Source organism: Podarcis vaucheri, assembly GCF_965113315.1.
Source record: "Podarcis vaucheri genome assembly, chromosome: 3".
In the NCBI taxonomy this organism is placed as follows: Eukaryota; Metazoa; Chordata; class Lepidosauria; order Squamata; family Lacertidae; genus Podarcis; species Podarcis vaucheri.
In genome coordinates, this window is record NC_138761.1 from 36,110,703 (window position 1) to 36,135,817 (window position 25,115).

At 43.9% G+C, this 25,115-nt stretch overlaps 2 long non-coding RNA genes across 2 annotated transcripts in view; both read left to right on the top strand.

Annotated features, from left to right (window-relative positions):
* Positions 1–24,823, top strand: part of LOC309527899 — a 48,354-nt gene extending 23,531 nt beyond the window's left edge. Inside the window, exons 3-4 of the long non-coding RNA XR_014217412.1 lie at positions 21,830–22,982; positions 24,144–24,823. This is a non-coding gene — a long non-coding RNA (uncharacterized lncRNA). The remainder of the gene's footprint in view (positions 1–21,829; positions 22,983–24,143) is intronic.
* The window catches only part of LOC309527909, a 264,484-nt gene that overhangs the window by 163,466 nt on the left and 75,903 nt on the right, over positions 1–25,115 (top strand). The gene's annotated exons all lie outside the window — the stretch shown is intronic.

Here is a 25,115-nt window from a genome sequence, read left to right on the forward strand (position 1 = left end):
TGAACCAATTAAAAACCACCAGCACCAAACTTGATTATCTTCCCCACTGGTGATATTGGGTTGTGCAGTAGGAGCCCAAGAAATGTTTGCTAACTTCCTCCCACATGTCAGTGTGGCTGTTAGCCACAGCCTGTTCACCCGCAAAGAGCAAGTATGCATGCAATTGTTTTCGTCTATTCCTTGGCCGTGGCTCCTTGCATGACCTGCTTGTTTCGCTCAGTCAATAACCATACTAAAACCTGGAGCAGAAAAGGCATTGCTGCTGCTGCTGCTGTTGTTGCTGCTGCTGCCCTTTGTCAGATCCCACTAGTGAACCATGCTGGGAGCTCCTGCCAGAGGATAATGTGAAAAGAGAGCCCGATGGCGTATGCAGATCTCTTCCGCACAAAGCTCAATATTTCAGGCAGTGGCTTCAAGCTATTAATTGATTGCCGCTGTCTGTTGCTGCTGGGAGCCATTCTAAGCGAGAAGCCTTGGGACAGGCAAAAAGCTCACCGATTAAACTTTTTAAAGAGTTGAAAGATGCTTACTCTACTGCCAGACTTCTCAGCATGCAGAGTCAAGATCACTTAACAGGAATTGCTCAGAAGAGAAGCTGTGCTCGTCTTTTGTTGCAAAGAATGTCAAGCTTATGCCGTAATAAATTTGTTTGTCTTAAAGATGCCACAAAACTCTTGGTTGTTTTTTGCGTGGATTAGTACTTCTTGAGTGATAATCTGTTACCCAGATATCCTGGCTTTTCTCCAAACTGCTCGAAGTGGCACCCATGATTCTCTGCACCTCTTTCTCCAGCAACACAGAGAGGTATATTAGGCTGAGCTATACTGATTGGTCCAAGGTCCAGTTGAACAGAGATTTGAACCTGGATCTCTTTGGCCCTACTTCAGTTCTCTTAAGCACTGAACAAGATGATTCTCTTTAGAAGAAGAAGAAGGAGAGTTTGGATTTGATATCCCGCCTTTCACTCCCCTTCAGGAGTCTCAAAGCGGCTAACATTCTCCTTTCCCTTCCTCCCCCACAACAAACACTCTGTGAGGTGAGTGGGGCTGAGAGACTTCAGAGAAGTGTGACTGGCCCAAGGTCACCCAGCAGCTGCATGTGGAGGAGCGGAGACGCGAACCCGGTTCCCCAGATTACGTGGCTACCGCTCTTAACCACTACACCACACTGGCTCTCAACCACTATGCTTTCATTATCATTTTATATTTCCAATCAGGATGGCTAAAGGGCTGAATTATTTCTACTTTTCTAACACATGTTTCTAACACAGTATTGTCAACAATGACTGGCAGCCCCTTTCCAGGTTTTTTGCCAGACTTTATTCCAATGCTACCTGGAGATGTTGGGGACTGAGCCCGAGAACCTGTATATATGCTTTATTGTGGACCTACGAACTTTCGCCCATTGCAACTAAAAGGCCTGGGAGAACAAGAAGGTCTTCAGCTGGAGCCTAAAAGACAGCAACCAAGTATAGGCAGCAGCCAAAATTCTCTGGGGAGGGCATTGGATAAATGGGGTGCCATCACTGAAAAGGCCCTGTCCATAATAACCATACACATCACATCAGTAGACAGAGGAACTTGGAAAAGGTCCTCCACTGAGGATCTCAAGGACTAGGTGGGTATATATGGGACAAGGGAATCCTTTTATGCAGCAATGTGAGTTCCTTCTCAAGGCTGGAGATTGCCAAAAGAATTCTGATGAAGATGGAAAGGGAAGTGGAAATTGTCATTGGTCAGGAATGGAAACTGGTCATGTGAATATGATTTGTATTAGTTCACACTGTTGTTTTCTTCTAAATCTGCAAGTGATATGCAGTTACAGTGGTACCTCGGGTTAAGTACTTAATTCATTCCGAAGGTCCGTACTTAACCTGAAACTGTTCTTAACCTGAAGCACCACTTTAGCTAATGGGGCCTCCTGCTGCCGCCACACCGCCGGAGCACGATTTCTATTCTCATCCTGAAGCAAAGTTCTTAACCCAAGGTACTATCTCTGGTTTGGCGGAGTCTGTAACCTGAAGCATCTGTAACCTGAAGCATCTGTAACCCGAGGTACCACTGTTATAACTTTTTAAACATTATTTTGACATTTCTTTTACATTGAAATGGATGTAAACCATGCAAATTGTTGCATAAGTTATGCAGGTGCCATAACACATGTTAAATAGCAGGCAGCGACACAAATAACTTAGCATTTGGTGGACCCCGAACTGCAGCAGAAACAGTGCTGATTGTGGTGGACGCAGGTTGGAATAGAAACTGTGATGCCATGTTGCATCCCTAATCAATGTTGCTTCACTTCATACATTACTATTTCTTTTTTTAACAGAACCATCCAAAATCTCTTGGGCGGACCAGTAACATTTCAGTGTTCACATGTAGCAAAGCATGTATTTTCAGCTACAAATATTGAGCAGCTAGCTGCACACACTAGGGGTATTATATGGATACACTACATGGGATGGATTGTGACTGCACATGTAGGCTGCTTGGTCCTTTCTCTCATATCACATTTTATACATTTGTAGTAGCCTTTCTAGGCAGACGTTGGTGCATTCTTCCCAAATGAAAACAAACATTCTGCATCAAGGAAAACCAGATTTGGGGCTGAAAGTAACAGCTCGTACACATTTGGTTTTTTTCTGATGGGAATCAAGGATGAAGTAAACGTGCAATAATCTCGAAGAAGCAAAGCTGGACAGGTTCAAAAGTGGCCAGAGGCAAGCCTAATTACACTTCATTTGCATAGATCTTAAAGCCCACACAAGAAGCAAGGCGGCACAGATAATAATACCTTAGCTTAGTCCACACTCACTTACTTTCTCAGGCATTGCCACTGCCATGGATAATACCAGCAGTTAGTTAGAAACATTCTGGTTGCACTTCATCGTCCTATTTATATGATTCTTGAACTCATCATTCCTGGCTTTTGCTCTTGTATTTCTCTTCTAAAAGCAAGGCAGGGCGGGTTGTGATTTGTTTGTGGTTTGTTTCACACTTTGCCCCTGTGAAAAAGAACGATTGGATGAATGCATATGGCAATTTACCAAGTGCAGGTAAAACCTCGTGGCAAGGCAGTCACGATATCGAGCTAACAGGATGTCCTTTCATGGGCTGCGTCCCCCAAAGAATCATGGGAATTATAGTTTACCCCCACAGAGCCACGATTCCCATCACCCTTAAGCTACAGATTCTTTGGGGGAAGTCACATGGCATGTCCACCATCCTAAAGTCTGAACTTTGGGCTCCTTGAACACCAGCCTTGCCTTTGGGAAATCCATGCCTCGCTGAAGGAGGCTCCCACATTTTCTGCAAATTTGTTCTCACACTGCCTAGGGATGCTCTCACACCCTCCGCCCAAGCTACTTACGTCCCGATGGTGCTGGCCACAAATGGGTAATGTGAATGCAACGTCTGCCAAGGACATTTGGTAACAGAGCAGAAAGTTTCCAGCCAAATGGCACAGTGTAACTAGATCAGCTACAGGCAGTGCTATCCCAGCTCTGTTGCCTCTGGCTGACCCATTCCTCCTCCTATTACTTAATTTTGTTTTGCCCCTGTTGCAGGCTAGGTACTGTACTCACAGGAACGACATGGTCCCTGCTCAGCTGGTTTGCAGAATTGCACAACCTGACTCAAGTTGCAGCCTTTCCTGTATTCAGTTACATCTAATGGTTCGACACAGCCTCTGGACCAACCCTGCAGCCTGAAAGCACCCAGAGACCTCTTAAAACCAGAGGTGCCATCAGAAGTCCATGGCTCCTCCTAGCAGAAGGGGAAGTAATGCAGATTAGCATCTATACAGCCTACCTCTGCTCCCCCCCCAAATACCTTTAGTATCTAGTCTCTGAAATTACCTAACCACAGCACTGCTTACACCTGGCAAAACAAAGTTCCAGGAGCCATAAACATCCAGCTCTATGCTTCTATGACAACTTCCTACCCCTGCAACGTTTGAAAATTCATTCTGTAACAATTTAGAATTTTTAGTTGGGCATCAAAGGTGAGTTGGTTTTTTTAAACAAAAAACAACATTTTTTTCTGATTCCTGGTTGACAGGAGAAGTTGACACATAGACCCAGAGGACGGTTGCCAGTAAACAAAACTTATCTCTTCTGGCAAATTATATTGATTAATAGCTGAGAAATCCATTTACAAAGGCACCTAGAGAGAGGAGATTGTAGGATTTAATACAATGAAGGTATTGTAAGGTAGCAGCAAAATGAAAAGGATCCTTAAAATCAGCATACTGCACTTGTGCTTTAGACAGAAGTGCCATGTTTCTTGGTATTGTAGCTCAATATTTCCATCTTTTGCACTCCAAAATTCTTCTGTAGCTATTATGTACTATTTATATTTACTCGTTGCCTCGTCATATGGATTCCTTGGGTGGCCTGCAGTAGCCAAGACTGCACCCCCTTCCCATGAAGGTAAAGGGAAAGTTAGCATGAGGCTGGGGAACCAACGGCTCCAGTTGTTGTTGGACTCCAATTCCCACCAGCCCCAGCCAGCCTGGCCAATGGTCAGCCATTAAGGATGTTGTAGTCCAACCATATCTGGAAGGCCACATCCCTGCATTGGCACTCTAGAGCCAACTCTACAAGTGAAGTTGGTACTCCCCCCCCCCCCAGGTGTTGAGTGGATGGCTGGCTTGTGACTGGCATATCCCAGCTCTTAAAACCCAGGCAGTCTCCCAGCTTTCCTGCCTCTAAACCTGGCCCTGTGGAGTGATCTGAGGAGATCAGAAAAGCTGGACCTCAGCTGCCTCAGATGCCTTCAATCCCATTCCTACACCTGTACTGTTACTTGGATTTGTAATACACAGGTACATGCACTTGTTCTCATGCTCTGCAATTTGGTTCTCAGGTTACATAGGCGCTCTCACTCATTCTGGCTGCGGTCAAAGAGTTTCAGATTTATGCTGCTGCGGGCGAGACACTAGCCAGACCCACAGGTTATAGATTTGCCTAGAATCTCACCATTCATCTTGCAAATGTCATGTAAACTGGAAATGCAAGGTGCCAACTCCAACTGTCTACTGCACTGGATGTATGAAACGATCACAGCAAAATGTCTGTATTAAGTTCTTATAAAGTTAGAAAAGAAAACCCATCTATTGAATCTGTGACAGCACAAAGATTCTTTGTCTGACTTCTACCCATCCTGCAAGGAGGAATCTGCTATCGCATCCACAAACAAAAGGGCTTTCAAACTGGTGGGCTCACATTGACTTATTATTATTATTATTATTATTATTATTATTATTATTATTATTTAATAATTTCTATTAAATTTTCTGTTTTACATTTTAGAATATTCATTTAAACAACCTTAAAATATCAATGACATCCCTTCTTCTCTTTCCATGGTTCATTTTGCACGACATAGATCCTTACATAAACTAAATCATTCAGTATTCCATTATTACATCCATCAAAACTTATTTACACTGCTGAATTTATCTTAATGCTGCCAATGTTTTCAAGTGTACACAACCCCCCCCAATATATTCAATAAACATTTTCCAATCTTCTTTAAACGTATGTTCGTCTTGTTCTCTTATTCTATATGTTAGTGACCCACACTGACTTAAAGTGGGTTGAACCAGTGGTAACCACACCATTATATTCTTATTTGTTTGAGGTTATTTTCCCACTTCTTAAGTGAGGGAGTGGCAAAAAGCACTAGAGAAGATGGCCAGATACAAATGTAGGCAGGGCTCCTGAACCTTACATAGTTGTGTGGGAGAGGGGATTTTGAACTTCTTTCACTCCTCTGTGACAAGTTGCACCTGCCTGAAAACTCTCTTCTATTCAACTTTGAAAGTTACAGTTCAGGACTTTGCCAGGAATGACTTCAGCACTTGGCATCTTTGGGTACCAGCTAGTGCTCCAGCACTCTGGCAGGGGCTTGGACTTCCTTTAAAACAATCTAGCTGCCATGTTAAGACCCCATAATGCCACAGAGGAATGCTGTGTCATGGCAGCACTGTGAGTGATTAAAATGGTGGCTACATCCACCTACCCTGTACTGCTCAGAGCCACCGCAGGCACCACTGATGCCACAAGGCAAGCCCACATGGGCCCGCACCACATCTCACCTTCTACAAAGACAAGGCCAGCTCAATCGCTGCATTGCTACTGAGGGAAATGGAGGTACGTGATGGGAGAAGTACTCTTCCATGAACCCACCTTTCAGTCCATTCTGGAAACGAAGGAACAAAATAGACAACCATCACACTTCATCCTCTGCTGCCAATTAGCTACAAGTCTAGGCTCCAGATGCTGGCTTTGCCCTATACAGCTTGGGACCAGAGGCCTGAAAGATTGCTACAAACCCAACTGGTCAAAGCACTGTGCAGATGAGGGCCTCCTGAAGATACCATCTTATCAGGAGGTATGTTTCGCACAACATAGGGACCAGGTCTTTAGTGTTGTGGCACCTCCTCCTTATAACCCCCTTTCCTTGAATATTAAGACAGGCACCACATCTGTTGTCTTTTCAGCACCCTTCTTCTTTCAACAAGATTTTAAGGCTGAGATCTTTCCCAGTCTACATCTGTTCTTCTCCTTCTCCTTCTCCTTCTCCTTCTCCTTCTCCTTCTCCTTCTCCTTCTCCTTCTCCTTCTCCTTCTCCTCCTTCTAGTAATTGTTTTACCACTTGTCTTTTCCCATCCTGGGCTCTTTTGGGAGAAAGGGTGGGATATACCTTTAATTAATAAATAACACCCAGAAGCATGTGGGTAGCTGAACAAACCCTAAAAAAGAGAGAGAAGAGGACAGGAGGCAGCTTCCATCACCATCTCTACCACCAACACACCTTCCTGTGGAATTAAAAAGCTGGTGAACACCTGCTTGGCTGGCCCTGCGCTGGAGTTAACCCGCCCCAGGCACAAATTGGCCAGGCTGGTTCAGAGAGGCATAATTTAGATCGCTCCATGTCTGTGGGTGAGGCTTTCTGTTTTATGGAACGTGTACCTCCCTCCTCTCCCCCTGCTGTCTCCATGCAATTTTCAACCCCGCTATGCCACTTTCATGGACACACACACACACACACACACACACACACACGGTGCTCTCTTTTTGCTCCTTTAACAGAAACAGGCCTTTTATTTCTTTTCTCCCCACCTCTTTTTCTGCAGGAGCTGCTTGACAATGAGAAGTCTGAGGCCTTTGCGAGGCTACAGAAACCTGTTCTCAGCCATGTGGCTGTCTGCTGCTCCCTCACGCTGCGCTGGCAATTTTCAAAGCTGTCTATTATCAGCACGTTAATAACCTTTCATAATGTTTAATTACTTGGAAAGGTAATCAGTCCTGGGGTAATTATTTAAGAGGCATGCCCACTTTGTTCGCTCCTGGCAAAGACTTCTGTTCTCTTTTCTCTTTCTCCCATTCTTCAGATAAATGCGGCATGACTGACGGTGCTTCGCGGCGGCATCTACTTGTGTACGTAGCAGGCTCAGGGAATATCTGGACGTAACCCTTCCCCTAACTGGCCTCCCCGCTCCCACAAGCCTCCTCAAATCTACAAGCCAGATTAACCATAACGTCTGCACATCTTAGCTCCTGCCGTACCGGGTTTCCGAAAAGCAGACCAAGCCAGTTTTCTTCCAGTCTGGTTCTGGCCTTGTTCCTCACAAACCAAGACACCTTCCGCTGACCCTGATCCTTCCACAGAGCCCAGCAGTTTCCATGAGGTGGTTAGACATTGACTAACGCTAGACCCAGACTTGGAGCTGAACATTCAAAATGGGAGGTGGATACCTGCAAACATCAGGAGTCATTAATCAAACTTTATATTATTATAGCACTTTTAAATGCTATATAGCTACTTTGCAAGCCTTAGCTCACCCACAAGCAATAAAAAATTAAAACTACCCATAATTGGATAAGCCATTGTTATTTGTATTTTTAACAGACTGGAAACTCAGGGTATGTTTGTTTATTTGCTTACTATTTTTTAATCCTGCTTGTTAGAAAATTATTTTTCCCCTGAGGGGCAGGGGGAGAGAAGTCCTGCAATCAAGAAAAAGAGATGGAGATGAGACTCTGGTTATGCACATACCATGCATTTAAAGCACATAACTTGACCCGAAGAAGCCAGGGAACTGTAGTTCACCCCTTGACACACTACAGTTCCCAAGCTTCTTTCAGGAAAATAATGTGCCTAAATGTATACAGTGGTACCTCAGGTTAAGAACTTAATTCGTTCTGGAGGTCCGTTCTTAACCTGAAACTGTTCTTAACCTGAGGTACCACTTTAGCTAATGGGGCCTCCTGCTGCCACCATGCGATTTCTATTCTCATCCTGAAGCAAAGTTCTTAACCCGAGGTACTATTTCTGGGTTCGTGGAGTCTGTAACCTGAAGCGTCTGTAACCTGAGGTACCACTGTAGTGTGCACACAGCCAGAGAAAGAGGAATAGAGAGGTCTTGCCAACAGGCATACAAAAAAATACGACATACAAGCTAAGGGGAGTGGAAGAAAAAGTTAGAGTGGCATCAGTTCTGAGAAACAGCTGAGGTACAGTGGGAGGCCAGGCTTTCTGTGCTGATGGCCTTCCTTGAATAGCAGGTGGAGGCCCTTGTTCATTTGGCCAATGGATGGGGCCAGAGTCCTTTCCCCTTTGGTTCCACAATCCCAGAGTTAATGGTGGTTGCAGCAGGGTCTTTTTTGTGGAAGGGAAGGGGAATCTCCCTGCAGCTGCAACCCGGTCTGCTGATGGAGGGGGAGAAGATTGGTTTTTCCCTTCCTACGATTATCTTTCTTGGAGGGAGTGGGTGCCCTTCAGATGTTTTGGACTACCATTCCCATCAGGCCCAATAGAAATTGTAGTCCAAAACATCTGAAGATTTAGAAACTTGTTGATTAGAATATTCGTGTGAGATTGTATGGGGAAAATACAGAATAACAGATACAATCTTTCTTAAAATTTATATAGGAAGCACAGTGTAAGCGATGGAAGTCAATCAATTAAATTTTATTATTGAGATATTTGTAGAATAAATTTGGAAGAAATTCTTCTAACTTTTCTTCTTCTTCTCTTTATTTTTTTCTTTTTCCTTCTTCATTTCTTTCTTTTTTCTCTTTTGTTCTTTTTATATATGTGTGCTTATCTGAAATATGTATATATGTATGTATGTATTTGCAATATTTTGGTTATATTTTGTAATAATTATGTTAAATAAATTAAATTTAAAAAATACAATAGTCTATTAATTATTAAAAGCTAAAAAAAACAAACCCAAATGTCTGGTGCATACCAGGCTGGCCAAATCTGCCGCATTGTCTTAATTTTATTTCCTCGGTAGAGCTAAACCCAAAATTTGGAGAGTGCACTTAACAACAGATCTCGGGGGAAGAGCTGAATTCACAGCCAAAAGTATCATAACTTGCCAACACAGTAGCAGCGTTCAAATGAATACAGGTATTGTGAAGCATAATCCATACTGCTTATCTTTGGCTTACTCTGGGTTTTGTGGGACAATTCTTTGCAGTCCTACCTGTAGCTGTTTTTCACTTTTGAGGACAAGGTTGCCGTTGTTATTAAGGTGTTGTCTCCACGAAGGAAAGTCATTTCTTGGGAGCGATGAAATGCGGGGGTGTAGATAACTCAGTCATGAGAATGAACTTGTTTGCTGTGTTTTCTTTCTACCAGTTGTTTCACATCTGCAAGGATTTCTGTGATCCTAGAAAATATATTTCCCCGCACAAATGTGTCCAGTTGCTGCTTATGGTGGTGCCAGGTTGCTTATGATGATGTCAGGGGATCTCTGAAGTAATTGCCTTTGTAATTTTTCTTACTGCCCTGTAATTGAATTAAACACTGGAATTGCTACTGTTCAAAGAGCAAATTTGGCTGCTGTTTTGGTTGCCAATTTAGTGCTTAATCTGCTGCTCCCAATGAGTCCATCAAGATATACTACCTATGAATACTGAGTATGAATCTGTGTTGCAGATTAAAGTTTCCCACTGCTATCACCAAATGACTCTCACCTATTCTATGAAAGAAAAAAACTGGTGTAGAAGGTAGAGAACACACACACACACACAAGAGACAATAAATATATAAAACAGACAATACTCATAATTTATAGATTTATATAACTATTATGTGGCTTTTTACAACTGTTTATAAAAACTTGGAAAAGGTTAAGAAAACATTTCTTTCCTATTCCTGTGTGCTTAACGTGTTCCACACAGCTATAATGATTTAGAGTTTTAAGAATTCCTTTTCAATACTATAACAGTAAAAATAAACGCTCCTTCACACATATCCAGTTACAAAGCTTGGATCAAAGTTGATAAATAGCAGAACAATGAGCAAGAAGTGTGATGCTACTGCAAAGAATGCTAATGCAATCTTAGGTGTATTAACAGTAGCATAGCAACCAAATTATGAGAAGTACTGGTTCTGTTTTGTGCTAGCCTTGGGAGTGTAGTGTCCAGCTCTGGGTATCACATTTTAAGAAGGACATTGAAAAACTGGACAAGGTCCAAGGATGACGAGGCATCTGGAATCCAAGTCCTAATAGAAATTGATAGGAGCAGCTGGGCATGCTTAATGCAGAGAAGATAAGATTAAAGAGAGATGTGTTAGCCTTCTTCAAATATCTAAAGTCTAGGCTCATGCCAAAGATGCCAAGACCTCATTGCTTCTGCAGGCAGGACAAGAATTACCAGACAGAAGTGACAAGAGAGTAGATTTCCGCTAAACATCAGGACAAACTTCCTAATGCTAAAAGCTGTTTCACAGTGGAGCAGACCACCCCTGGAGGTCATTTGGAATAGGCGTCACAGGCAAGGACCAGTGGCCTGGCTTCACTGTACTGTACCAGCACACTGTCCGATGAAAGGAGAGCCTTGACCGCGTTGAAGGCCGCCGTCTCCCGATGACCCCAGGACCAAGGCATCTTTGTGCTGAGGAGTCGGTGAAGAGGCTCAGCCACCGTGGCTTTGTGGGGCAGGAACATGTTATAAAAGTTCAGTAGCCCCAGGAACGCCTGCAACTCCGTCTTGTTCTTTGGGATGGGGGCCTGCTGGATAGCGCGGATCTTGGATGTGGCCGGGTGAAGGCCGGAGGCATCGATAAGATAGCTCAGGAACTCTACCTGTGGAATGGCGATCTGGCACTTCTCCCTCTTTACCTTGAGCCCAGCCTCTTGGAACCTGGTCAGTACGGCACGGAGGCGCTCGAACAGCTACTGGTGTGAGTCTGCGGACACCAAGACGTCATCAAAATATGGTACCACGCCCGGAAGCCCTTGCAGGAGGGGCTTCATGACAGGCATTGAAGCAGAAGCTGAATAGCCATCTGACATGGTTGCCATGGCTCCTATTTTTTCCAGGACACATCCTCTTTTGCAGGGGTAAAATTTGAGAAAATTTGCATTTATTTGCTTTGAATGGCTGTCATAGCGCCCTCTTTCTTGCTCTTCAAAACATGGCACCCCTAATGGTCGCTATAGTTGCTCCCTACATTAGGGGGCTGCACTAGATGACCCCCCAAGATCTCTTGGAAGTTCCAATTCTAAAATTATATGATCCTATGATTTCTTGGTCTGAGCACCATACTACATGTGGTAGTGATCACACCATATATTCTTCACATGATTTGCTGTAGTAATATTTACAAGGAGGAAAACACAGACCAACTTGCATTTCATGATCTGTGACTGTCCTCAACTATCTATTTTTTGCAGGGAAAATCGTGCTTCTTATTGAATAGGTACAAATGTTCTTACGTAATCAGTGCAAAGAAATAATAATCTTGTGTGGTGCTTCCTATCTCGTCCTTCCTTCTTTACACTCTCTGGAAAAGGTGCTAATATTCTCTACGATTAAAAAACATAAAATCTGGATTCAGGATCTGCTGCACCGTGATCCTGAACACTGTCTGCGTTCTCATCCCCTAAAAATCACACACAATACACTGACATCTTGGGGTACTTCAGGATATCTTCCCCATTATTATTATTATTATTATTATTATTATTATTATTATTATTATTATTTACACACTGCATGTAACTCATTAGAAAAGTGCATGAACGGAATTGCAGAAGCTGAGAGTTGCAATTCCCGGGGGGGGGGGAACCACCTGTGGACGGAGAACGCACAATTATTTCAGCCAGCAAGACACTAAAAACTGACAAGAGTGATGATGCAGGCACAGGCCAAGACAGGTAGATGACAAACTGAAATCCCAGTCCTGTCGACTCCACAAAGTCTGAAGGGATCTGAAAAGGAACCTCAAATTTAGTCAAGAAAAGCCTGTATAAGCAAAATTCCCAAGCCCGCCCATAGATTTCCAGCCAGCCTCCACTGTAAAACGGCTGGATCAAATTGCTTTGGAGAAAGGAAATGACAACCTTTCCCCAAAGCAACTTGATCCAGGCCTTTTCATGACTTGCAAAGGATGCCAATGTGCTGTCAATCAATGAAGTAAGCAGTTTTGCTCCACCTTCTTACTAGTTCCCACCATTCTGATTGGTTTATTACATATTTGTTACATTTTTATTCCAACTTTCCAGAAGAAGAAGAAGAAAAAATGCCCAAGGCCACTAACAACCAAAAAAAGACACATTAGAAAATAACCAATCCACATAACATAGTCAGCAACGACATAATAAAGCCAAGTAACCGTGTAAGGGAAAAGAAGCCAAAATAGAGTCAAGAGGGGGAGGAGCTTGGAAGCTCAGCATGCAAGCTTTGCTCTATCTCCAGATAATACAGGCTCTTTTTGTTTTCTCCCTGTAATCCAGGAATGGTGAACATGTGGCCCTCCAGATGTTGTTGGACTCTTGTTCCCACCATCCCTGACCATTGACCATGCTGGCTGGGACTGATGGGAGTTGGAGTTCAACAGCATCTAGAGGACCACAGCTTATCTGCCCTTCCCAATACAATAGGCCGCAGCAGACCAGATATCTAGGGCCATTAAAGATTGGGTTGCTGCTGTCATCAGTATGTTCTATTTGTGGGCTTCCCAGAGACACTTGGCTATCCACCGTGGGATACAGGGCTCCACAAGCCTTTGTTCTGCTCCTGCAGGGCTTGCCTTATGTCCAAGTCAAACTTGGGGCTCATCTACACGTTTGCCACTGAATTTGAACAAACATCAGTCCGCAGAAAGCCTAATTGGTGTTTGGTCCAGTTCAGTGGCAAAACGTGGGTTTTCCCAGGGAAGGCAGTGCAACAAAAGAAAAACTCAGACCTGTGCCTGGAAATCATGAGGCAGATGCAGGTGTGGACGAGCCTTTAGTCACGCACACACCGCGTTCCGTTTTTACAGTCCTCCACCAGGAAACAAAAATAAGATGTTTATCAATTCCCAGGGCTGGTCCACCCACCATACAAGCGGAGTTCAACTTGGCACATCAGCAGTTGTGCAGAATTTTCACCTGGATCCCGGCTTCAGTTGCTCCGTGGCTCTGAATGTTCGAGTACGGTATATAAAACAACAACAACCCACTGCCATTTCGTTTGCCTACTTGAGCAATCTGCAGCATGTGTGTGTGCATGCATGTTTATTAGAAGTCGTCAATTTGCAAAATAGCCCTGGAGGGGGTAAGGATCACACTTTTTAAAGCGTAATGTTCACCCCATGGAAATGTAGGGACTTGCCTGTGAACGGGAACTGGCTGTCTTTGCTCTTCTTTTTGAGCTGCTGCCAGAGCCCTTGGAAAACAACATCACTGGGTTCCTTGATTTTCGTGTGCAGAAGAAGATAACCTGCACTTACATATTCAGATCCAGTTTTCTCGTGGGAGTTATTCCACCTAGAAATTCATTGAGCAGCATCAGAAAGAACCTTCTAGTCCCCTCTCTCTTTTGAATGGCAGTAGCTTTCCACACCCCCAGGTGGAAGGAGGGGGTGGGCATTCCTAAACCCCTTACCTGAAAGAGTTCATTTTTAACTGAAGATACCTGCATGTAAAGCACCTGTTCTGTTTTGGAGCTCTATATGGACCATCCCATATCCTGCACCTGGGGTTAGTCCACTAGATGCATTCCTCCTATGAATTCTGGATTCATTGGGACCATGGTAGGATTAAACTTCCCTTCCTTACCCCTTCTGGCCTTGATGCTGCTAAACTCCAAGGCTACTACAGTGGTACCTCGGGTTACAGATGCTTCAGGTTACAGACGCTTCAGGTTACAGACTCTGCTAACCCAGAAATAGTACCTCAGGTTAAGAACCTTACCCCAGGATGAGAACAGAAATCGCACGACAGCGGCACAGTGGCAGCGGGAGGCCCCATTAGCTAAAGTGGTACCTCAGGTTAAGAACAGTTTCAGATTAAGAATGGACCTCCAGAACGAATTAAGTTCTTAACCTGAGGTACCACTGTATTTAGTAACATAACTAAAGTGTTTGCTGTAACTGCAGTCACACAGTTAACATCAAGTTATTTACTGGCTGCATGAACTATAGCTTCGATCTCACCTGATGTTCGCGTGTTTACTGAAAATATGAAGGCAAGACTGGGGGAGCAGGATCATGTCTACAGTCCCTGTCCCCAACCTCTGGGCATCTCTGGCTTCTGCAACCTGCACACAGAGCCAGCACCTTGACTTAGAGGTCCACTGTGTCCCGATGCCCCCCATCCAACCACAGCAGACTACTCTGGTGAGGATGAGTGAGCAGGAGCCCCTTCTTATCAGATTGCAAATTGCAAGCACATTGCAAAGGGAAGCACCAGATGAGGCTACAGCTGCCCTCCAACTTCTTTCCCCCTGAAGGCCACTGGGATCTGACACACTTGGGGACCACAGTCATTGTGGGGAAATGAAGATGAGTGGTCACTGTGGCCTTGGCCGGCACGTTATTTCACTGTGCCTGTCAACCATTTGAGTACAAATATTGGGGGTGGGAGGGGGAAACAGAGCAAAAGGATGCTAGTGACTGCTATCAGCCTTGGTGGGCCCCAGATTTGCCTGGCCATGCCAGGTGACAACAGAGGGAAACCTCAACAAATACTGAGGTCCAGCTCCAAGGGCCTTCTGGCAGTTCCCTCCCTGAGAAAAGTGAAGCTACAGGGAACCAGGCAGAGGGCCTTCATGGTAGTGGCACCCGCCCTGTGGAAGGCCCTCCCACCAGATGTCAAGGAAATAAAAAACTATCTGACTTTTAGAAGACATTTGAAGGCAGCCCTGTTTAGGGAAGTTTTCATGTTTGATGTTTTAGCATGTTTTGAATACAGTGGTACCTCGGGTTACATACGCTTCAGGTTACAGACTCCGCTAACCCAGAAATAGTACCTCAGGTACTATTGGTTAGTTAGTTAGTTAGTTAGTTAGTTGCAAGAACTTTGCATCAGGATGAGAACAGAAATCATGCTCCGGTGGCGCGGCAGCAGCAGGAGGCCCCATTAGCTAAAGTGGTGCTTCAGGTTAAGAACAGTTTCAGGAGATCACTCATTATATTCAGTTTGGGCCTAATTCAATATTCCACGAGAGCCTTAACCGTACACATTTCAGTCTAGCAAGGCCACTAGCTGTCCAAGCATTTGTTCAACCACTTTCCCCCCATAAAGACGTTCCCTTTTTAAAAAACCCAATAACCCTACCATTAATCTGTGTGTGATGGAGAGATGGGATTCTCTGCATGCCTGGTACATGACATACACTCCAATAAGGACTGAACAAATTCTCTTGTCAGAGTCTTTCTCTTTATTGCCCTCGCTTTCTGTTTCCTTGTGGTTGTTCTCCCTCGGCTTTCGAGAGTGAAGTTTGCTGCACAGCAAAGAAGATGTTGATGTACCAATGTGTGTGTGCTTTAAAATCCCACGCTATGAATATACCCTGTTTCTCTGTGTGTGTCTGTGCTTATTTGATCGACTTTAGATGTTAGTTAGTTGGTTGGTTGGTTGGTTTTTTAGTTAGTTGCATTTATATCCCACCTTTTTCTCTCCAAGGGGCTCAGTGTGGTGTACATGGTTCTCCCCCATCTCATTTAATCCTCAAATGAGGATTAGGTTAGGCTGAGAGGCATTGACTGACGCACTGAGATTCATGGCAGAGTGGGGATTTGAACCCTAGAGCCCCAGGTCCTAGTCTGACACTTTAACCACTACACCAAAATCCACCAGACACATTGAATGTGGACATGCACAGGAACACAGGCAGCTGCCTTGTACTGAGTCAGACTCTTGGTCCATTTAGCTTAGTATTGCCTACATTGTCTGGCAGCAGCTCTCCAGGATTTCAGACAGGGAGTCTCTCCCAACCCTACCTGGAGATGCTGGGGATCAAACCTGCAACCTTCTGCATGCAGAGCAGATGCTCTAGCACTCAGACTCTTCTTATGTTCTTACGTTTTTCTCATAACTCTCTTTCCACAAGCTCAGAACCAGGGCTAGGCTTCTCTGCTTCCAGGCTGGTTTTACTGCTTAGAGATTATCAGATACCCGGAGCAGAGAGAGGCTGCATATCTTCTCCTTGGCAGCACTACAAGGTTGAGATGACCTGGAACTTGCTCTGACTTGAGAGTTCAGCCATTAAAAAAAAAAGCAGCAATCCAAACACTGATAAGCTGGGCTGAACTGCAGGCAACCGTTGATTGTCCTGAGATTTTTGTCGTGGGGAGGGGAATATTTGATTTTAGGTAGGTGTGGGTAGCCTGTGACCCTCCTGATTATTGTTGGACTGCAACTCCCATCAGCCTCAGCCAGTATTCTCAGTGGGCTAGATTGCAAGAACATCAGGAGGGCCACATGTTCCCCACTCCAAATCTTATGGTTGCAGATGAAGAACCAGAACTACTCATTTGCACACACTGTCTCTTTTCACACTGCCCATTAGAATTGGCCACAATGACTACCATTGAGGGAAACTAAGATTTATTTTTTTAAAAAACCCGAGAAAGTTAAGACTCCGTCTGCTTGTTTATTTTACACTGAGTGAAAACTATTTAAACCCATTCGGGCTCAAAATGCCTTTGCAGTGAGCTTCTTCATCTAGAATGCAACAGGGAATTTACGGTGCACTGAAAACCAACTTGGCAGGAAACACATTATTTTATTTATTCAATTCCCCACCATCCATTATCAATTCTGAGCCCAGGAAAGTTGGCAATCCAATATGGTCTCCCCTCTCCCAAGCCACTTTTTGCCTATGGAATCCCAAACACAGAGTCATACAAATGTATTCGTAACTTTGCAGCAGGATAAGAGCAGGGGAGTTCCAAGCAGAGTAGCTGTGAGTGAGGAAAGTGTTAAGCAAGCCCACCCCTATCGGCGGCTGCTGCTTCTCTATTCCAGATTTCCCCTCTTGGATTTATATATAATAATAATAATAATAATAATAATAATAATAATAATAATAATAAATTTTATTTATATCCCGCCCTCCCCAGCCGAAGCTGGGCTCAGGGCGGCTAACAACAATCAAAATAGTTCAACATTCTAAAACATTCATTATAATTTATATATATAATTTATATCTCATCTTTCTACACTGAACTGAACTAAAGGCAGTTTACAATAACATGCATATAATACATTCTGTTCCTGAGCTACGTTCCATCCTGTTCTTGGATATCTTTCCTAATACATATTTTCCTAAGGATGTCGTCATGCTGCGGTTTGCATGACCGCCAACAGGTGGCAAAATGAATGGCAGCATGACGACAAACTGGGCTTGCAGAGCTGCTGGGCCATTGCAACAGCGTCAGAGGGAAAAGGGAAGGGAAATGGAGACAGAGGCAGGCCGGTGTCGCAGGCCAGAAAAGAAATGAGTGGGCAGCCCAAGCTGGCAAGCGAAAAGCCAGGCAGCCCAGGCTGGCAGGCAGCTCAGGCTAGTGAGTGAAGCTTAGAAAGGTCTAAGGGGAAGGGGTGGAATGATTTTGGTGGGCTCTGGGGTGGTTTGGGCGAGATGTAAGGGGAAGGATAGCTTTGGCAAGAAGTGAGGGGAGGGATGGCTTTGGACGCGGGTGGCGCTGTGGGTTAAACCACAGAGCCTAGGACTTACTGATCAGAAGGTCGGCGGTTCGAATCCCCACAACAGGGTGAGCTCCTGTTGCTCAGTCCCTGCTCCTGCCGACCTAGCAGTTTGAAAGCACGTCAAAGTGCAAGTAGATAAATAGGTACTGCTCCAGTGGGAAGGTAAATGGCGTTTCCGTGTGCAACTCTGGTTCGCCAGAAGTGGCTTAGTCCTGCTGGCCACATGACCAGGAAGCTGTACGCCGGCTCCCTTGGCCAATAAAGCAAGATGAGCGCTACAACCCCAGAGTCAGCCATGACTGGACCTATTAGTCAGGGGTCCCTTTACCTGTACCTTTAAGAGGGGGGCTTTGGCAAGAAGGTAAGGGGAGGGGCTAGTTTTGGTGAGGAGGAAGGAGATGAGGCTTTGACAAGGGTCATGGTGGGTGGTGAACAGGGGCCCACCCCCTAATACACTTATAAATATTTTAGGCGTGCACCTGAAAAATATAAGTTAGCATGTGGAGCAGCCTTCTCTTTCTGGGTTTGGGTACCCAAATTCCTCCTGAAGACAAAAATAATGGAGAAAATTCATCCTCCTTAGGTCATGCCTCTAAATGAAGAATGGTTTGTAAATGAACTTTTAAAATTCAAAGACACCCCCCCCCCGGTGACTTTCCACATAATAATGGTGTTTTATGAACTACTAAAAAAAGAGAGCCTTTGATCGTAATTTGCTGACGTCTTTTTCCTCAGTCTCTCTCTTTTTCTAAATTATCAGTGACTCTTCTTCCTTTTAGTGCCCAGTCCCTGAATGACTGGAAATGATGTTCTCGGGGAAATGTACACATTTTGCTGAAAAGCAACCCTACAGCTTCTTCAGAGGAAGGTCATATAAACAACACAGCAGTAATGGTTGCAGGTTTCGTGTGGTTTACCTCAAGACGTCACATCTGTTAACCGAGGAAAATCAGGAAGTCTGTTGCACTAACTCAGCTCTGTTTGCAAGAAGGGGAAAACATTACTACCTCTTGACTTTCACTGTCAGTTCAAAGAAACTTTCAGTCTTCCTTTTTGGCTGTACCATATAAGTAGAGAGAGATAAATACAACTTCGAAAGCAGCCTTCCACAATTTGGTGCCCTCCAGATAGTTTGCACTATAACAGATGGCGGAATAAATTGATTCAGGTTGCATTTATGGTGAACCTACTCAGTTCTCACTTTCTGAAGCAGTAAGTGAAACAAAACACAACCATCCTTCAAAATTCGCACTTCTCTGAATTTTGCACTGTAGTTCTCCAATCAAGTAATGTGCACAAAAGTGCAAATCCTGGAGTAAAGTGTGCATAGAAATGCATATAATAGTGAAAATAAAATACAAAAATGCATCATATGAGGGGAAATTGCTTTGCAGAAATGTGTATACTAATTAAATTTCTATACTGCCCTTCATCCGATGATCACAGGGCAGTTTACAATATAAAAACACAAATATTAGGCAAAATTGTACACAAGCACGTGTGCATTAGGAGAAATTCACTGATGAATTTTCATGAGGACTTTTTAAAAATAAATAAATAAATCAATAATGAGCAGACTGATGCAGAAATGTGGAGAGCTGAATTTAAGATTGGAAATGGAGAGAAATTGAAATAGACAGATTCGCTTATATCCCCAGCTACAACCTCCATCATCCCCATTTAGCATAGCATGGCCTATGGTCCAGGATGATGGGACTTGTAGTCCCACAACATCTGCAGGGCGCAATGCAGGGGAAGGCTGTCAAAACTGTGGTTTTGACTCACAGTTGTGACATCCTGCAGAATTTGTTTTCTGTCAAGATATTTGGGGGGGGGGGACACTTCCACCAGATTTAGTATGTATGTCTCTGAAGATACACTTCTAGCCACAGTGGGCAGCACTAGGATAGATGGGCCAGTGATCTGACCCTTAATAGGGCAGTTCATATTAGCGGATTTTCTCTATTCCATTTGTAATAATTCAATGTTATTTGATAAGAAAATGTAGGGCTACCTCCGGACAGGAGCAAAAACTGAACAAAGCACTTGTGCACCCTGATTTACATTCCTCTTGTTGGACTACAGTTCCCATAATCCCTGACTGGCTGGGACTGATGGGAGCTGGAGTCTGAAAACACCTGGGGATAGTGGAAAGAGATATAGCTGGAGGAACTGAAGGCTAAGAGCCACTGGTTGTGAGCTAGAGTGACAAAACTGGCTGCCTGGTTGATGTCATATGTCTCTGGTTTTCCCCTCCTTCAGCAGGGGCTGGGGGTGCTTTGCTGTGTTAGGCTGCAGACTCAGGACAAAATAGAAGTCACAGCAGTGTATCTCTGCCTGCCTTTGGCATTCTCAGAAAGCCTGCAAGCAAGCTGGTTTGGGCTGCTGTTTTGAAAACAAGAAGAGAGCATGGAATAACTGAGTATTATTTTAAATAACTGTCAACATGATCTTTGATGCCCATTTAGTGCCCCAAACCAGTTTATGCCTAGGGGAGGTGCCTAATGGTGCCTCCATAACAACAACACTCAGCAACACATGCACACATAACGCAGTAAATTTACCCGTGCATCCAACTCTGGGACTAAGGTGAAGTCCTTGCAGCAGGCTCCCCAAACTTGGCCCTCCAGATGTTTTGGGACTACAACTCCCATCATCCCTAGTCAACAGGACCAGTGGTCAGGGATGATGGGAATTGTAGTCCCAAAACATCTGGAGGACCGAGTATGGTGGCGCCTGCCTTAGAGCATCCTTCCCTAGGCTCATGGACTCTAACACCAACCAGCTCCAGCCAGTGTGTGCTGACAGAAGCTGCAGCCCAAATCTTCAGGAGGGCATGTGGTTGGGGAAGGCTGCTTTAGAGTTTCCAACAAAGTCAAGTATCTCCACAAGAGGGGTGTGTGTTTGGCTTCTAATCCAGCATTACTGTACTTCACTGGGAAGCACTTCAGGCTCAACCCATTCTCATGCTTCTCTGCACCACATATTAGTTAATTATTCTGTCCCTTTCCCACATGGCGATACTGATGTCATGTTGGGTGAGGTCCTGTAAAATACATCTCTGGATCTCTTTCCTCTGTTGGTCTTCTGCCCAGTACAAACCCACTAAGCAGCAAACATGCCTCCAGGGTTTGCCTTTCACCGATCAAAGGATGATGTCCCCAATGCAGGGGGCATGTAAACCCCAATGAAGCCAATTTTTAAAAAAATAAAGAATAAACCCTGCTTTAGTTGTGCAATCTCAGTGCAGAATTTCCTGATTTGTGATTTTATCTTGCTCTGTACTGTGCCTAATAGCTCGAAGGTACTGCCTGATTACATTTTCCCAGTTCATTGACATGCCAGCAATAACTTGTCCTTGTTTTCCAGCCTCCAAATAAGATGGAAAGCTGAACGGTTTAGTAAACATGGGCACCTCTACAACTTCATGCCTTTCCATAATGGAGGCACAGGGACCTTGCATCACAAACAGGGTGTGTGCAGATCCGTACATTCTGTACATTCCTATTCCCCCTTCACAAAGTAATGGAAATTGATTGCTATTGCCCGGCTTGCTGTCCACACCAGTCTGCAGCATTCAACAGATTGTATCCAGAAGTCCTCTCCAGCTTAATCACTCCTTCCTCCACTGTCTTCTTCAGTTCTGGGCAGGCACACAGTATTGTTCTATCTGTATGCACAAACCTTTTTAAGAGAGAAATTCCCAGGAAGTGTACAAGAACGCAAGAGCAAATATTATCAGCCTTATCCAGATGGTTACCATGGTTCACAATAAGCAAAATGGGGGTGCAGTATTCATTTCTATTTTTTAAATACCTCCAATAAAGGGCTTTGTATTTTTTTAATTCTTTTTTTGTTATTTTCTTTCTTTCTTTTTATTTAGACAAATCTGTTTTTTTGAATTTTATTCTATGCTGAAAAGTTTCAATAAGAAACAAATTTCAAAAAGAAAAAGCATCATACAGCATCAGACCGAAGGTCTCTCAGTGAATCTAGTCATGGGGGATGGATCCTGAACCCTCTCTGCGAGTCATCTGACAGGTGGGTGGGGCCATCCTGTTGTTATCAATCACCTAATGTCACCATAACATCAGGTGATTCGACTTCAAAGGGAAACTAAGTGTGCTCCCAATTCTTGCTTTCTTGCATCGTAGAACAGGGCTTGCATTTAAAGCTGCACCTACAAAGGAAGGCAATACTGCTTCTTCTTTTTGGAAAACAATGGCACATTTGGTATCAGTGCCTTTGGCCTAGTTTTCACTGAAGCTGTAACCCAGTGGCTAGGCTGTACCACATTAGACAACTCACATGATGCTCCTTTGTACAAAATAACTCCCCCCCAAGAAATTGGGCACCTGAGAGGCTGATGTTAAGAAAAGTCGAATCCATCTCCCTGGCATGCAGGTCTCCATGTGGAGGGTTTTTTATGTTTAGTCCTGAGCAACATTCAGTTACCTGAGTTCCCATCCGCAATCCGAAACAGTGGAGTTTGCCACCTCAGCTTTCGTTGGCTCTGTGTGCATACGTTTGTAATGTATAGATGTGTAACCTACAGATATCTAAAACATTTTTAGCTTCTCACTGCCTGTTTCTGGGTGGGACTATTCCTGATCATCTGGATTTAATCTTATTTCATTCTCAAGAAAATATGCTATTTTAGTGTTTTCGCGTCTACTGTAATGGAATCTGTGTTCCTTCATTCTGTTTCTTTTTCCACGCTCCTTTTGCTGATCAAAGGACTTTCATCCAAAACCATTTCATGACATAAAAACCAGCTTGTTTAGCCTGTAAGATGTATTATGTAAATGAGCAGTCCTACTCTTCCCTCCACCCACATTTTTAAAACCTATTTGCAGGGGGCAGAGCAAAGAACACATTTCTTTTGAGATTACATGAACATAAGAGGAGTCCTGCTGGATCAGACCAAGAGAAACTGTTGTAAATCACCTTGTACACAGAGAAAACTCAGTTCCTGAGCTGGAACAGGCCAATGAGAACTGGAGCCAATGACCTGGCTCACATTTCACCTAATTACGGTTTTTATGAATGTGTGAACCTATCCAGCAGACTATAGTTTGTTTGCTGCCAGCAAGCTGTGATGTGAAGCAATGGTTTGTTGTTGCTTTACAAACTATGTTTTAGTCCAACCATAGATTGCCGTTATGTCTGAACACAACAGCCTTCGTTACCCATGTTTGGCAACCCAGCCCCAAGCTACACGGGGCAAAAGCAGCTGGAAAACAAAACAAGTGCCAGAGATAGAAGCCACGGCTTGTTTGCTCATTTGAGAGATGACTTGTGGGTTGCTGAACACACCACTGTTAAAACAAAACATGCCTTAGCATTATACACAAATGCAGCTATTACAGAGCAATCACAATACTTGACCCAGGAGAGGTTATAGCTGCAGGTGAAACCATAGCGAGGGATGCTTGAAGAGATTAATCATCATGAAATGACATGAGACACATCTCTTGGACTGTTGAGTAGACCTGAACAGAGCTCTCCACCAAATTTCCCACTTCTCTGAACACTGCAAGATGCAATTCTTGAAAACATATCACAATAAGCATTTGAATACACATTTTTAGAAAAAAGAGAGCTGCAATGTGATTGTACACATGCACACGTCTTACGGGCAGAAACAGTAACAGAGATAAGAGACAAGCAATTCACCCATCCCTAACCAGAGCTCAGGATATGATTTGCACACAGAAGGCCATTAAGAGGATCTCCGGGTGGGAAAGATCTTTGCCTAGGACCCTGGAGACTCACATCCAGGTAGCCTGACCTAGAATGAGGCTGGTCATAGGATGTGGGTGTGGTCCTGCAGTTAGACAGAAAGCATCCTTTGCTGTCTTCCAGTCGTAGGATTCTGTTCCCAGCTCTGCGGTTGATTAGTTCTTGTTGACGGCTTCTGGACGACTTCCCAGAGGGATGCTTTTGTTCCCCTGCATGTACAACAGGCCTGTTGGCTGCTTTGCAGGGCTGTTGTGAACTTTAATTAATTAAGGCTTGCAAAGTGCTTTGATGCTCCTGGATGAAAGGTGCTGTGTAATTGCAAAGTGTTATTAATATAATCCAGAACTTCGCACGCTGTCTTCACCTGGCAGGAGGGGTGATGAGATAGGATCAGCTTGTGATGCATAAATTAACAGAAGCTGCCTAAACATGACTTTCTTCATGCTTATTAACAGCTGCTGCAGTTACTACCCATCCAAGCAGAGTCCCACCCAAATGCCCACTTCTTGTGACTGCGAGACAAGGATGAAGTTGGTCCCATGGAAAGTTGGCAACAACAATCCTCCAGCATTTCTTCAAAGTATAATGAGATACTGATATGGTGAAATTATGAGTAGTTTTCATTCAAAATTGTACCACAATATTTTGACCTCAAATCAAACAAGCGTTTTTAAATAATGATCATGCATTGAAAACCCGTCTATCCCCATATCTGATTTTATGAACTGGGGTTTCCCTGCAATGCCCTTTCTCTTATGTGATCTGTCAGAATATGTTGGTGGGGAGAAGTCTTCATCACAACAAGAATCACGGAATTGTGGCACTGGAAGGGACTCTAGCAGTCATCTAGTCTAATCCCCTGCAATGCAAAAATCACAGATAAAGATGAAGGCTAGCTCCAATCCCTGTCTGTATCAATGAAGTTTATGTTTGATGTTTTACTATGTTTTATATATGCTGTAAGCCATCCAGAGTGGCAGGGGAAACCCAGCCAGATGGGCAGGGCAATAATAATAATAATAATAATAATAATAATAATAATAATAATAATATCATCTATGTATTATAATATTTATGTATATCCAATTCATACAATATAACACATTGTATATACAACCAAGTATAAAACACAATAAAAACAACACAAAGTTATAAAAATGACTGGCTGATCAAAAATACCAAACCACTGAACAGGCCTGCCTGTAGTGCAAGAACAGAATATGCCACAGCTTTGAGGCAACCCCCCCCCCCTCAAATAAAGGTACACAGTATTCAAGGCTGTCCAAGTTATTTTGACACCTGTGGCTCGAAATCCCACAAGTGCGTCTCCCTGGGAATCATCACCTTCAATAAATTCCTGCCCTTGCATGACACCCCAAATCAGATCCTAAAAATAGCTGCCTCACTCTGCCTAATATTAGTGTTGG